The sequence below is a fragment of the Carassius carassius genome, chromosome 46, assembly GCF_963082965.1.
Source record: "Carassius carassius chromosome 46, fCarCar2.1, whole genome shotgun sequence".
Lineage (NCBI taxonomy): Eukaryota > Metazoa > Chordata > Actinopteri > Cypriniformes > Cyprinidae > Carassius > Carassius carassius.
The window spans coordinates 5,170,292-5,185,102 of record NC_081800.1 but is presented as its reverse complement, the minus strand read 5'-3'; the positions used below and the strand labels follow the sequence as shown (position 1 = coordinate 5,185,102).

The window sequence follows — 14,811 nt, the reverse complement described above, 5'->3', positions numbered from 1 at the left end:
GCTCACCGTTACCGCTAATTTTTCATTTAAGGAGTTTTGAGAATCTTCCATTTTATTATTTTTCGAATTAATTCAACTCATTCGGTTTCTGGTGAGAGCAGTGACTGATAATAGTACTGTGCCATTTGTTTTCTACACAAGTGCCATTGTGTAGAAGTCAACTATTGTGCGTTCGCAATGCATAACTAAACTTTTTTTAAAACAGAAACTGTGCCGTAAATGTGTGTGAGCGTGTGAGAGGCAGGAAACGAGCGCTTTCTCCTCAAACATCTGCACTTGTTGTGCTTCCGCAGACTGAAGGCGCGCAGCGGACTGATCGCCGAGCCGGGACCGGGACCGGGTCCGAGAGACACTCACTGCTGGGGAGCGCCAGGTATGTTCAGAGGAGCTTCACCTGTATGAGAGAAGATGACACCTGGATCACAGGCTTTTAACTTCACGAACACTCAGGACATTATATAGGTCATGCAGCCTCATAAGGGGTCCAGAAAAGTATTAAGGAACACTTAAAAATGGCTGAAAGTAGTGATTAAATAACTAAATGTCAAAGCAAGTGGCACCTGCAAGGAAATGCTGCAGGCTTTCTCAGAAGAACATTTTGTTTTTTAATTCTAACCAAACAAGGTGATTTTGCTGGATGTATGACGTCAGCTCGCGCAGGTGTTCTGGCAGAATAACCGCAGGTGTAGAGAATTACATTAACTAGCAGGGTGTTTCATATTTGACAACCACAAAGTGCATAACCATTATGTCTCTCGGTTTTCAGCGGTTCTTTTTTGGAGCCAGTGTACACAATAATTTGAAATGATTGTTTTTAATGTTTTTGAAAGACGTTTCTTGTGTTGATGTGAAATATTTTTTTACGATTTGAAATATCAGTTGTTTTTTAAATGTAATTTATTGCTTAGAATTTTTTGCTGAATTTGCAGCATCATTACTCCAGTCCCATGTCACATGATCCTTCAGAAATCATTCTCATATGCTGATTTACTGCTCAAGAAACATTTCTGATTATCATTATAAATACTGAAAACAGTTGTGTTGTGTTAATTTCAGTGACTACTTGTTTTTCAGTATTCTTTGATGGATAGAAAGTTCAAAAGAATAACATTTATTTAAAAAAGAAATGTCTTTATAACTATTTAGAAGTCTTGATCGATTTACTTTCATTTCTTTCTTACTCGTGGAGCTTACTTACCGATGGCAAACATTTGAACGGTACTTAATTTCTTGTTTTGTACTTTTAATGTTGAGTAGAGTGATTCTGGGTGATATTTGTAGTCTCTGTGCTTCTACAGCAGTCCGTACGTCCTCTGAGTAAAGCCTGAATAGGAGTTTCTAATCAACTCGGTTATCACTGGGAGAAGAGCTCATCTGAATGTAGGATGCACAGAATCAAAACATACAGCAAATCTCATATTTCAGATGTGTTGGATTTTGATTGGCAGTGAAGAATGGATGTTGTTTATGCTGCATTACTCCTGATTGCATCAGTTGTAACAGACCCTTCTGAGGCATCTAGAGAGCCTGAACTCTCCAGGACATGGAGATTAGGTGACTTGCTTGACTATTCATTGTTCCACATTAGTGCATTGACGACATGCAAGGCAAAGACTGTATGGGTCATATTTACAGTATTAACCCTCATGTTCTGCTTGGCCAGGGGCATTTAATGCAAATATAAGTAATCATAATACATAGACTGATGTTGACAATATGTTGATGCTTCTTCTAAAAGAAAATAATACTTTTATTCAGCAAAGATTCAATTAGTGGCAGTACAAATATTCCTATTTCAAATAAGTGTTTCACTTTTGAACTTCTTCAAAAATGGTGCATATTAGAAGGGTTTCCGAAAGACCATGTGATTTACATCACAGGAATAAATGACTTTTTAGAATATATTAAAATAGAAAAAAGTTGAAATTGCAATTCAATTTCACACATTTGTTACGGTTTTACTGTATTTTGATCAAATAAATGCAGCCTCAATGAGACTCCTTTAAAAAGCATTTAAAAACGTACTCTTCATAGGCAGTTCATACTTGATCGTAAGATTATAGTCAGATATTTATGTCTTTTCATAATCTTTCTGATGAGAAACAAAACTTTAATTGCTTTTAGCCTTATAATTCAGCCCATACATCAGTGGGGTCGATTGGAGCCCATAAAGACAGTAAAGTCAATCTCAAAAGAACATGAGATGTAATGATTAATTAACTATGCAAATGACTGAGACATTTAACCTAACAGACTGATTTTATCAACTGATAAATAATTCAACATTTTGATTACATCCACAGAACAGATTTACCATCATGTTGTTTTGTCGTAAGCTACTGACACAGTTTCACTCACTATTTCAAGTCTATTACTCAGCGGATGGTAGTGTAAACAAACATAAACGTATTTTTGTTTGACATTGCTTGGCATTAGATATTGCTTGAAGCAGCAGAGTCATGTAGCTTGCGCCCGGCTCGAGTTGCGTGTGCCACAGTGGGCCGAGCGTTTGCGGGAAAAACAACACGATGAGGTCATGGCCAGTGGCGTGGGGATAACGTTTCAGCCGAGCCTGTGAGGGGGATCTGACACCGCTCCCGCTCTTTTGTTCGGCTGTAACCAGGCCCCACGGACCGCTCGTGAAGCCCGCTGAACGGTCTGTTGTAGAAGTGCCGGCCTTTTGTCCTTCTCACAATTTATGTAGTGGATGAGACCTGATACAGTTTCGTCATAGTTTATAATACAGATCATATTGGGCAATGTGATGGAACTAGCAAGCCTAATCGTATTGCATTTAGTAACTAAACCACAGCTTGTGTAAACTACCTCAGAGTGAATTCCTCTAAAGACATCGGTGGTTTTGACATGTACATACAACTCTCCCTGAAGCTTTACTGCATCTTAATGCCTTAGAAATGTTCTGGCTGTCATCTAATAATCATACAACCTAGCATATGATGTGTAAAGCTCTAAACCAGTGTCATATGTAATGGTTATTTAAGTTTATTTTAATTGCTGGTTTTTAGGGGCTAAAAGTTTTAGGAACAAAACTCTTTGGTTTCTGTCCCATGTCAAAAATTTTGTTTAATATGACTAAAAAGACTCTGTTACAGTAGGTTACACGGCTGCTGGAAGAAATATCAATTTCCTTTTTATTAGGGGCTGCACTAGTTAACTAGTTGGTTAGTTCTACCACTGATTAGATGTTTTGGGACTGATTCAACTGGTTGAGGATCATGGGGAAATATGTGACAATAGGTGGAATATTCTAATTCTTGGTTAGTTGTTATCCAACTGATTTGCACTTACGGTTTAGTTAAGTTTATTCAATTTTAGCTTCTAGTTTTCATATCCAGAAGTATTGTGTAATATGACTGCATCAATCTACATTAGGTTTCACAGCAGCTGGAAGAAATATCAGTTGTTTGCTTGGTAAACTGTTGCACCGCTTAGTAAACTAATCAACTAGTTCAGTGGCTATTTGATTTTTGAGCCTGTGTTGACTAGTTGTGGACCCTGTGATTTAAGTTGTGCTTGTTCTGTATTGTGGCAGTTGGGAGAAGATTCAGTTTCCTGGGTAGTTGGAGTTATGCCAACTATAGTTAACTAATGGTTAGTTCTAGCACTAGTTAGATGTCTTCGACCTGTGTTGACTTGCTATAATTCACCTGTCTCAAGTTATGTTTGTTCTATATGAAGGCAACTGGAAGAATTTTCTGATTTTTGGTTATTAAATAGTTGAACAGACTAGTTAACCACTGTTAGATGTTTGGAGCCTGTGTTGACTAGTTGTGGACCCTGTGATTTAAGTTGCTCTTGTTCTGTATTGTTGCAGATGGCAGAAGATTCAGTTTCCTTGTTAGTAGGGTTTGTGCTGACTAGTTAACTAGTTTATGTGTAAACTAGCTGTGGATCATGTGACTTAAATTGCACTCAATATATTGGTACAAATGGAGGACACTTTTTGGTTAGTAGTTAATTGTCATGATTAATTATTGATTACCACTAAACCAGTGTAATATGTGTTGTTTTTTATGTTTGTTGAAGTACTGGTTTTCAAGACTCAAAGTTGGGTCTGTTTGGTTTCTGTCCCATGTCAAAAATATTGTTTAAAATGACTAAATCAACCCGAGTATGTTGTCATTGTCAGATAGAACTAACTCCTTAAACTGCATTTTTTAGTGCACTGGTGGGATTTTTTGCGTGTTCTTTGGAATTGATTTACCTGCAGGGCAACATAAATGGACAGGGTTACGTGTTAGCTGACAAGAATGATGGCAAGATGTTCATTGTGAGGTATTTTTTGCATCCCCCACCCTGTGAGGGGCAGAGGGACAGGAGAGTCAAGCTGACAATAGCGAGATTGTTTTTCAGGGAGCTGCTGTAAAGATCACATTTCCTGTTACTGGCTGAAAGTGGGGTCAGCTGACACCAGCCTCCTTCACCGCTGCGGCTGTCATCACTGCTCAGACGAGGGGGGAAAAAAATGACACTAACAGCTTCAGGGCACAAGTCAACTCTTAACATGTACAAATATCAATCCAGACCAAAGCTGTGTCAGAATCCATGTGTTGCTGGCATTGCTGACATTGAAGCGATGTGATGCGTCGGTGAGGAAGGTTCTGTTTGCTTTCGCAAATCTGAGCCCTTTGTGATTCATCCAGGATGTGACAGTGCTGTCTTCTGAAGCATCTTTGGTTTGGAGTGTGATTTCTCAGTTCTTCTTTGTGAGGTATCTCTTACTGTGGAATATCTATCGACCATCAGCATCATCGTCTCCCATATTCTGTCTACCATCAAATATTTGAAGGTGATCATACTGCTGCCCAACTGCTGGTGTTCATTTCTGCTTAAAACCATTTGGAGACGAGTAAAGGTTTTACAAACTAGTGAATTAGCCGATTAGTCCCGTGCTTTGAGTCTGTGTTGATTAGTCATGGATCACGTGATTAGTTGTGTTTTGAGCCAGTGCCGGCTTGTTGTGGACAGTGTGGCGCAACTTTTGTTTGTTCTATATTGTGACAGCTAGAGGAAAAATTCGTTTTCTGGTTACTAGTGCTGACTGATAAACTAATTGATACCACAATTTGATGTTTTAGACTTTTTTGACTAGTCATGCACCACATGATGTTTTGGGCCTGTGTTAACCAGCTGTAATCCACTTGACTCCTGCTGCATTTGTTCTTGTATGGCAGTATCTGGAAGAAATGTCTTTTTTTATATGATTTCAGTTGTGCTTTTTCTATATTTCAATAGTTAAAATTAAAATCAGTAATCTGAGTAGTAACAGCAGGAATTCAAAATCTTGGTTAGTAGCTAACTAGCTAATCGATTTGCTCTTCCACTATTTGATGTTTGAGCATGTGTTGACTAATTATGAACCATGTGACCTAAGCTGAGCTAATCTATACTGCTACAGCTGGGGGGAAATTGAGTTTGCTGGTTAGTGTGGCACTGACTAGCTAACTGATTAATTGCTTTAATATTTTAGACCTGTTTTGACTAGTCATGCACCACATTATTTAATTTATGCTTGTTCTGTATGGTGACAGCCGGAAGAAAATTTGTTGTTTTAGTTAGTAAATAGTTTCACCAACTTGTTTTAATAATTCCTGACTTTTACCACTTTTAGATGCGTTGGACCTGTGTCAACTCACTGTGGATCACTTGACTCCCTTTGCATTTACTCTGTTTGACAGCTAATGGACGAAATGTCAGTTTTTGGATTTGAAAATTGCACTGACTAGTTAACTAATCAGTTAGTTGTAGAGCTATTTAAGGTTTGCGCCTGTGTTAACTAGCTGTGGAACATATGACTTCAACTGCACTATACACTGACAACAACAACAAAAATCTGTTTCTTGGTTGGTTAGTAAACAGTTGCACTAACTAGTCGATTAACTATACCACTATTGAATGCTTTGTTGACCAGTTGTATACAACACGAGAATCTGAAAATAAAAGTGAAACTGGGACAAAGAATGGGACACGTTCTCCATTTACATAAAGTAACTAGTTAACCACTTTTCTGGACTTCTTAATAAGTAGCCATACAAGCATTTTTGGTTATTTAGTACAATATAAACCGTACTGGCTCAAGCCAGCGTTCTGGAATCGCTGGGAATGAACTAATCCTGTTTTCCCAGAGCAGCCAACACTGGCCTGCTGTTTTTAGAAGCAAGTTCAACCAGGGTCTGTGAGGATCTGGACGTTGTGTTTGACCCCCTGTATGTTTGGAGACAAGGAAGTGTTCGGACACAAAGGTGCTCATTTGTTGGAGCGCACAGAACAAAAAGAGCTCATTGAGCCAGTGTGAGTCGGTTTGTGTGTGTGTTTGTATTTGAGGTTACAGGGAATGTTAATGTCCTCCTTCATTGTTGGAGGCTCAGACAGAAGTTCGTGAGGCTGCATATTTATGAGATGTGTTCCTGGCGAATGCTTTCCCAGAACAGTTGTTAAATAAAAAGAATCCATGGAAAGGGGAACAGATAGCGGAGAAAGTACAAGAGGGAATGAAGGGCTAAGAGGAAAGATGGAAATCTGCATGGAGAGGTGTCATTATGTACATTTTTGTGTCCACTTGAGAGTTGTGGGAGTTCAAACACCGAATTACACTGTTGAGTTGCTCCGTTTTGAGTGTGCACTAAATTGTGAGTAGACATAACCTCCTTTATGTCTGTATCTCTCAAAAATGATTTACACTGTGACCTTACCCAGAGCAGAAATACATTCCAGTTATGTTGTAATGCATTGAACACACTTAACACAGGTCAGAAAAGTACTTGATTGATGCCTCGCGAGTGTTGCTGTTACTGTGGCAGTAACAAACCTCCATCCTCTAGGGGGCGATACAGTTTCCTTTAACTTTCTCTAACATTTAAGTGGGTGTTTACATGGCCCTGTTTTAAACCAAAAACTGAAAACTTTTCTATGCATTTTGGCCTTCCATTTACATGACAACAGCGTTTTGAGGGCCTGAAAACACATATTTTTGAAAACCGGGATTCAAAGTGGAGGTTTTTTAAAAAACGCCACCGTTAGCATCTCTGTGTAAACTACAACAATGCAAATTTGTGAAAACGGTGATGTCATACAGATGCATATTATGTGTTCAGTCTGAAGGTATGTGTGCAGGTGCGCAGAGTTTCTTTTCAAAGTGACATTGCCAACTACTGACTTGGCATGAATTATACAGCATTTTTACGCACAGAAAAAATAAAAAATTTTAGTATATTGTTGTCATGTTAAAGACAAAAGAAAAAGAAAAAAGACAAAAGTATGAAAATGCAAAACAAACTTTCTTTTTTGGGGGGAAAAATGTGCAACGCTAAAGTCTAAAAAGACCTTGTAAATTGTATTAAGGAAATAATAATATTGTAGTTTTACGGTATGTATTGCAGCGCCCCTTGTGGCAACTCAGAGAATGCATCATGCACTTGTACTGCATTTTTGTCATCTTTGAATCAAAATTTAAATATCATGCAATACCTTTGAAGCGTGTATTTGTTTTGAGGATAAAGTAAACTGCATCGCCTGCTAGAGTATGGAGGCTTGTTACTAACACCTGCAATGCATCAATCAATCAATCACGTTTATGTAGTTGCGATTTGCTCGGGGGGATGCGTGGGATTTTCCCCTTTCTGGTCAATGTATCCCTGCCTCTGCTTAATTTTTTTTATCCCTGCTGGGGATAAATTTATCCCTCCCTCAAAGTGATCAGTGCTACTACACTAGTGGCGAGATGGCTCACAAAAATTATGACGAATTCCGTGGTTTGATTAAAGTCAATTTTATTTTAAAATGCGCTACTTTGGCTGGCTCTGATATAGCTGCCGCGCACGTATTCACGTATTCACGTATTCACGTATTCACTCTCTCTGTATTCACCACTATGCAGACTTGCTCAATGTCCCGCCCACGGCGCTATCTGATTGGTTACACCTCAGGAGTAGCCTATCAACACTTGCGAGACGGTTGAAACCAGTCCGCTGGGCAGTGGAGTAGAGTTGCTAACTTGGCGTCTCCGTCGCTAGATTTAACGACTTTTTTTTTTTCAAAAAAGCGACTAGCGACAAATCTAGCGACTTTTTGGGCAATCATTATTTAGTCTCTGAGACTCTCTGGTGCTGCCGCACGAGCGCGAGCTCTCTCTCTTTCCCAGCGCGAGCCTCTCTCTCCGAATCTGCTGTGTTCAGCGAGTGCAGAGAGGAGCAGTATTTCAGTTTTTAAAAAAAGATATTCTGTTGCTTCTAACTCTATTTTACAAGCAAATCTAGCCGACATCAGTCACAGCACAACCACTGACTTTATCGTATGTGTATTTGATTTCATTAGTGCAGATTAATGTTTGAGTGGACCACGTTTCAGTCATTATAATATTCATTCAGTTGTCTGACAACAGAAACATTAAAATATAGTAATAAAAACAGTTTTATTGAGAATTTAATTAAATGGCTAAATTAAATTGCAGTATGTGAGCATAGGGAGGCAATACAATACGACGCACTTACGTCATAAATATGCTAATTATCGCATGACGTCATCTAGTTAATGTTCTCATGATATATTTTTATGAATTAAAATGTTTCAAAACATCCCCCCCCCTCTGTTTTTTTCACAAATCGCACCCTGCCTACATACATGTAAGTGTGTTCAGACTCATTGTGAGATGCGACAAATTTGAAATCGAGCGTAACTGGAAGTGTTATTCGTGTAGACAGCTATAAACATGTTGACAGGTAATCAAGCTTGTTTTATGTTCACACACTTGCGTAGAGAATGTTTCACGCTGTAGTATTGTCTTCATTAGCGGGACATACAACTCACACACTCACAGACATGACCTCTCCCCGAGGCAGAGCTCCTTTCCTCCTGCCCTTTCTCCTCCATCATGCTAACATCAGACACATTCCTCTCACTGGACTGGTAAGGCAGTTACATTTTGCTGATAAAATGCAGTAGCTAGCAGTAATACACGCACGCACAGACTCCTGATGATTTGTACTTGCATCAGCTGACCTCATGACTCCACAATCTGCTTGTAGCTCCTCAGTCATGTTGTAACACTCTTTACGTTAGAAGCCACAGTGTTACAACAAGAACAAGTCAGCAGTCTTACTCTTGCTTACAGTTTTGTAAGAACTGAAAAATAATAAATATCTTCATGATTTTAAATGAATTTCAGCTTTGAATGAGGCCTTTGTGATATATATATATATATATATATATATATATAACTGTAGTATTTTTATTATTATTTATTTGTAGCTTTTAGCTTTAAATTTTATATTTTCAGTTTTCATTGTAATTTAAGTTTTTGTAGTTTTGTAACTTGCTTTTGCCGGTTTTCTATAACTGAACTTGCTGCACGCCAACAATTATATAATTGATAAAATCCGAGACAAATTTGATAACTCCTTTTGAATTGTCGATTGTCATAACCTTAAAATTGCTTCTCAGATCTAAACCTTCTAAGCACAAACCCTTACACCTTCAGCAAACTAACAACAGACAGCTTTTAATATTACAGTTATACTGTTTTGTTGTTTCACAGTTGTTTGTGATAATCTGAGTTAAATTACGCGTGGACTTGCCATTCTACCAGAATAACACACTGGCATTATTAAATGTTGTCTGGGACTGAGTGGAAACCCACAAATTTTGACACTCTTCCACCCGTACAAGAAGCACACACCCACCTCATCATGTTGTTGACAGGAACACACACGGCTTGTGTATCTGCAGATGCTCAAGTATTTGCGACCAGCTATAAATATAAGAACAGCACACACACACACACACACACACGTGTACACAAAGGCGCGCACTGGCTGGACGCACATCTTGAGCAGCTGCCGCGGAAGCAAAGGGTCTGAATAGCTCAGACAGCTGTGGGCTCTGCAGGAACACTCAGGACGAAAACACACCGAATGAATCTCTGTACTAGAGATTCTGAGACTGAGCTGATACATAAACATTAACCATTACTTCTCCTGAGTTATGAAAGAGCAAAACGGGGTTCTCTGGCATCAAATATATTCAGTTCACCATTTAATACTTCAGTCAATGACTTACAGAGTCATTGAATGGAGGAAACTAACTCTGTTCCAAAATTTAGTGAGCTTTGTCTGTACATAGACAGCATTTTCAGGCAACATACAGTATGTGCATCATAAAGGCTATCCCAAAGGACATACACCTAAATTAAGCAAGAGAAATAATAAAAATGTACTTCCAAAGAATTTTCTTAAGTGTGAACTTAACTTTCAGACACTTAAATGCATGGTATTTACAGTTAAATGAAACTGTATTATAGTTTATTATTGTTATTATTCATATTAATGCAATTAGTTCAACTTAAGTGTGTTTTTTTTACACAAATTCTGTTGCTTTTGAAATATTGTTCAAGTGAAGTGCTGAATATACTGACAAGCATTTATAATAAACTATGGTAAACTAAAAACTAGAAGTACATTTAAAATATATTTACAGTAAATGTAATATTGCATAACACTACAGTTACAATTAATAATTACTTAACATGCTTTAGTATGTTAGTCCATACATCAAAATACTATACAAAATAGTATAGTATAGTATTACAAAATATTACTAAAACATGACAAATTTAAATTGTAAATTTATGTAAAGATTTGAAATACACTACAAGTGCTCATTCAATATGATTAAGCACACTGTTTCCACAAGGGTATGTTGTATACATTACTTGCTAACACATAAGTTAACTACTTTATTAACAAGAATGAACAATTCTTCTACAGCATTTATTAATCTTAGTTCATGTTAAGTGCAACATTTACTAATGCATTATTTAAATCAACTTGTGCCTTAGTTGTGCATTAGTTAATGCACCGTGAATTAACATGAACTATCAATGAACAGCAGTATTTTCATTAACTAACATTAATAAAGATTAATAAATACTGTAATAAATGTATTGTTCCATATCTGTTCATGTTAGTTAATACTTTAACTAACATTAACTAATGTAACCTTATTGTAAAGTGTTACCCATTACTTTAATATTGAAAATGAATGTTTTCCTGTTAGAGTGTCAAATTGTTGTCTTAGCTTGTTAATGTTAAACTGTTGGAATCAATAGTAAGTGCTGTTTGAGTTGCTGATTTTAAAAGAAAGCCTCTGCAACAACAACAACAACAAAAAAATGGATATACTGTATGGATTTGGACTGTGAAGGATTAAATCATGTCACAGTAGATTTCTGTGAGCAGGAGGAATGGGAAATATCAGGACAGGAGTGATAGATAGCAAGATAAAGAAAGGGAAAACAGATGGGGAGATTAGAAGCGAGCGAAGAACAGAGCGAGAGGGTGTATGTGAATGCGGTCAAATGTATCTAAAATTGGAGATCCTGTCTTGCACAAGGTCGATTTAGCAACAGTAAAATAGAGAGCGAGAATGGGAGGCCTATTTAAACGTGTCAACTTATCTCAATGCCGCTTTGAAAAGTATATATGCTTTTCCTTCAAATGCGGTGCAAGGAATGAGAAACATTGTACGTTTGGCTTGAGTAGCATGAATAGAATGACACACACCTATGCGCTAACAAAGCAGAAATGACAAAAGGCTGAGACCACAATGAAAATCTGGTATTTTGGATCTCATTTTTATAAGAAATCGTGAAAAACAGAAACATTGTTTTTATTAGTGGTCTCAGACTTTTGGACCCCTGCATGTGTTATCTGATTTTTTAAAGCTCGGCACTATAAACAGAAAAAGGTTTCATGCTTAACTAGTTTTTCCATCTATACTACCTGATTTGGATCTAAACCCTCAGGGCTAATCAGATGCTAGGCTAAGTTAGCCATTAAGTGTCTGTGAACTCTTCGCACCATGGGGTTTTTGTTTTCTGAATGACCATGTGAGACGGACAGAAATAGCCCGGCCATTTGTCTTCTTATGCTTTGTTGAAAAGCCCACGCAGCCAAGTTATAAGCTTAGCTTAATAAGTATGTTTAGTCATACAAGTACCTAGCTATAGCTAACTTGTGTTTCCAAGCTAGCTATGCTTGCCCACCCAGCTAACAGGGAACATTTGCACTTTCACACACGTTTTTTTTTTTTTTTTAAAGGTTCATTAAATATTAAGACAAAACATTTATAAAGTATTGTTTATGGAATGCTCTTATAAATGTATTAATATTTGATATATGTTCTCATAATATTAGGTGAAAATATTCATAGAACAACATTATCAGAACGTCCTTATGGTGTTATTTCTACTTGATGAAACATTTTTTTTGTAACCTTTAAATAACATTCTAATCACAACATGTTTTTAGAATATACATTTAAATAACGTTCTATTATTGGTGAAAATAAAGTTGATAGAATGTTGTTGGAAAAGTTTTTGTAAGATTTAAAGTTCCCGTTTTTCATGCTTTTTGAAGCTTTGATTGTGTTTACAGTGTGCAATATAACATGTGTTCATGTTTCGCGTGTAAAACAAACAGTATTTTTCACACAATTCACCTATCTGTATACCGCTGTTTTCACTGTCATAAAAACGGGCTGATGACTTCCTTGTTCTATAAAGTCCCTCCTTCAGAAATACGTAACGAGTTCTGATTGTGCCAGCGGTTCCTGTGTTGTGATTCGACAGCAGCTGAGCGCCAGTGACCTCCTGGTAACGTGATTGGGCTAGTTTTGAGAAGCAAATGGGCATGATTTGTTTTGAAAACCTGGCAATCCTGATCTGAACGCACTTGATGGAGATGTACTTCTAATCACAAAACGCCTTTACTGACGAGATGCGCATGAAAATCGCATTCGATTTTTTGCACAGCCCTACCATCTAGTTAACAAAGCTAAACAGCGTTGCCCTTTGTGTAATAAGTTACAGAAACTGTTAAACGCACCAACTTAAATAATAAAATACACTTACCGGTTGTGGTCCATAAACAACGCCTTCTCCAGACAAAGAGGGAACTGCTCCATCTTTCAAGAATAATCTTTGTGCGAATCCGGCATTAAACTGATTGAGATTAGCGCAACAAGACCACACCCCCTTTTTGTGTATTCCTGTGGGCGGAGGTTAGTCAAAAAACTGATCTAGTGACGTCATTACTGCAGGAACTAGAGGGATGTAGTCCAAACTGGTCGTTCGATGTAGGCAAATTCTGTTAAATAAAATATCTCGCTTGGCATTGAAGTTTGAGCTTTAGAATTTTACAGATATTATCTATACTCTAACAACAACATTACACACTAACTAAAGTTTGAAACATGGGATCACGAAGAACGGGACCTTTAAATAACTACCCTGCTGAGAAAACCAGCATATGCTGGTTAGGTATGTTTTGATGCTGGGATGCTGGTTTATGCCAGTCCTTAGCTGGTTCATTCTGGTCCTTTACTGGTTTATGTTGGTCCTTTGGTGGTTTATGTTGGTCCTTTGGTGGTTTGAGCTGGTCCTTTACTGGTTTATGTTGGTCCTTTGCTGGTTTGAGCTGGTCCTTTACTGGTTCATGCTGGTCCTTTACTGGTTCATGCTGGTCCTTTGCTGGTTTATGTTGGTCCTTTGCTGGTTTGAGCTGGTCCTTTACTGGTTTAAGATAGCCTTTTGCTGGTTTATGCTGGTCCTTTGCTGGTTTGAGCTGGTCCTTTGCTGGTTTGAGCTGGTCCTTTGCTTGATTATGCTGGTCCTTTGCTGGTTAATGCTGGTCCTTTGCTGGTTTATGCTGGTCCTTTGTTGGATTATGCTGGTCCTTTGCTGGTTCATGTTGGTCCTTTGCTGGTTTGAGCTGGTCCTTTGCTGGTTTATACTGGTTCTTTGCTGGTTTGAGCTGGTCCTTTGCTGGTTTATGCTAGTCGTTTACCTGCACATGACCAGCGTAAACCAGCGTAAACCAGCAAAGGACCAGCTCAAACCAGCATCCCAGTGTCAAAACAAATCCTAACCAGCATATACAGGGTATGACAACAAAACTGGACATTTCAACATTTCAAAACAACGTTTTTATGACCTAAATTTGTTAGTTTGTGAGCCAAATCCCCAAAATTTGAAATGCATTTTAGTGTGTCAAAAATAACTAGCTGAACTATCTAGAGGAAATTGCAAGATTTAGTTTTAGATATGCTAAAGTGTAGCTATGCTAATGTCTGTGAGCATTTGGGCCCAGAAACATGAACTGCTCTCTTCTACCTCAATAGAAACTGGCACTAACCAAAATAGCCACATACAAGAAGTCACTAACAGGAAACAAAGACTAAGTCTGCAAACAGGAAGAGTCTCTCTCACTCTTTTAGTCTCTTTTCTCTTGTACATTCTGCACTTGTAACCCGCACCTCACTCATTGTCGCACTTTTACATGGCTTCCATGTACACAGAAAGGTCTCTATGGTAACTTGCTGCACCAACTCCCTGTTTCAGTGTTTATGGGATGGCTTCGAGCACCCATGACTCCCAAACCAACACATTGTTAAACGTGTGAGAAGAAAAGCGCCGGAATGAAAGAGCGAGACACATACAAAGGTAATATGCGAAAGAGGATGTTGTTGCTGACCAAAGGCAACCACTGGGGAGCAACACTATTGACTAATTATAGTTCAGAGAAAGAAAGAGAGCGAAAAAAGATAGAGAAGTGTTGCTTAAGAGTGCAAAAACGGACTCCATCCTCTGGCTATTTATATAAAACTGCAGATTGTTTTTTGAGGTAGCCATGGCTGGAGCTGTAATCACTAGTGTTTCCTCAGTCGAACAGGAAACCAAACAATCCAGGCCCTATCGCCAGTGTGCCCAGGGGAGTCGCTCTGAGTGTGTGTGTGTGG

General features: G+C 38.2%; 1 protein-coding gene across 4 annotated transcripts in view; it reads left to right on the top strand.

The window, feature by feature from the left end:
* LOC132129452 (histone deacetylase 7-like) overlaps nucleotides 1–14,811 on the top strand; it is an 81,958-nt gene that overhangs the window by 19,264 nt on the left and 47,883 nt on the right. For 3 of the 4 annotated variants that reach the window (XM_059541067.1, XM_059541069.1, XM_059541066.1), the window contains exon 2: nucleotides 294–373. The exons of the other annotated variant lie outside the window; for it this stretch is intronic. The gene's annotated coding sequence lies outside the window, so the exon portion shown is untranslated. The remainder of the gene's footprint in view (nucleotides 1–293; nucleotides 374–14,811) is intronic. 4 annotated transcript variants of the gene reach the window in all.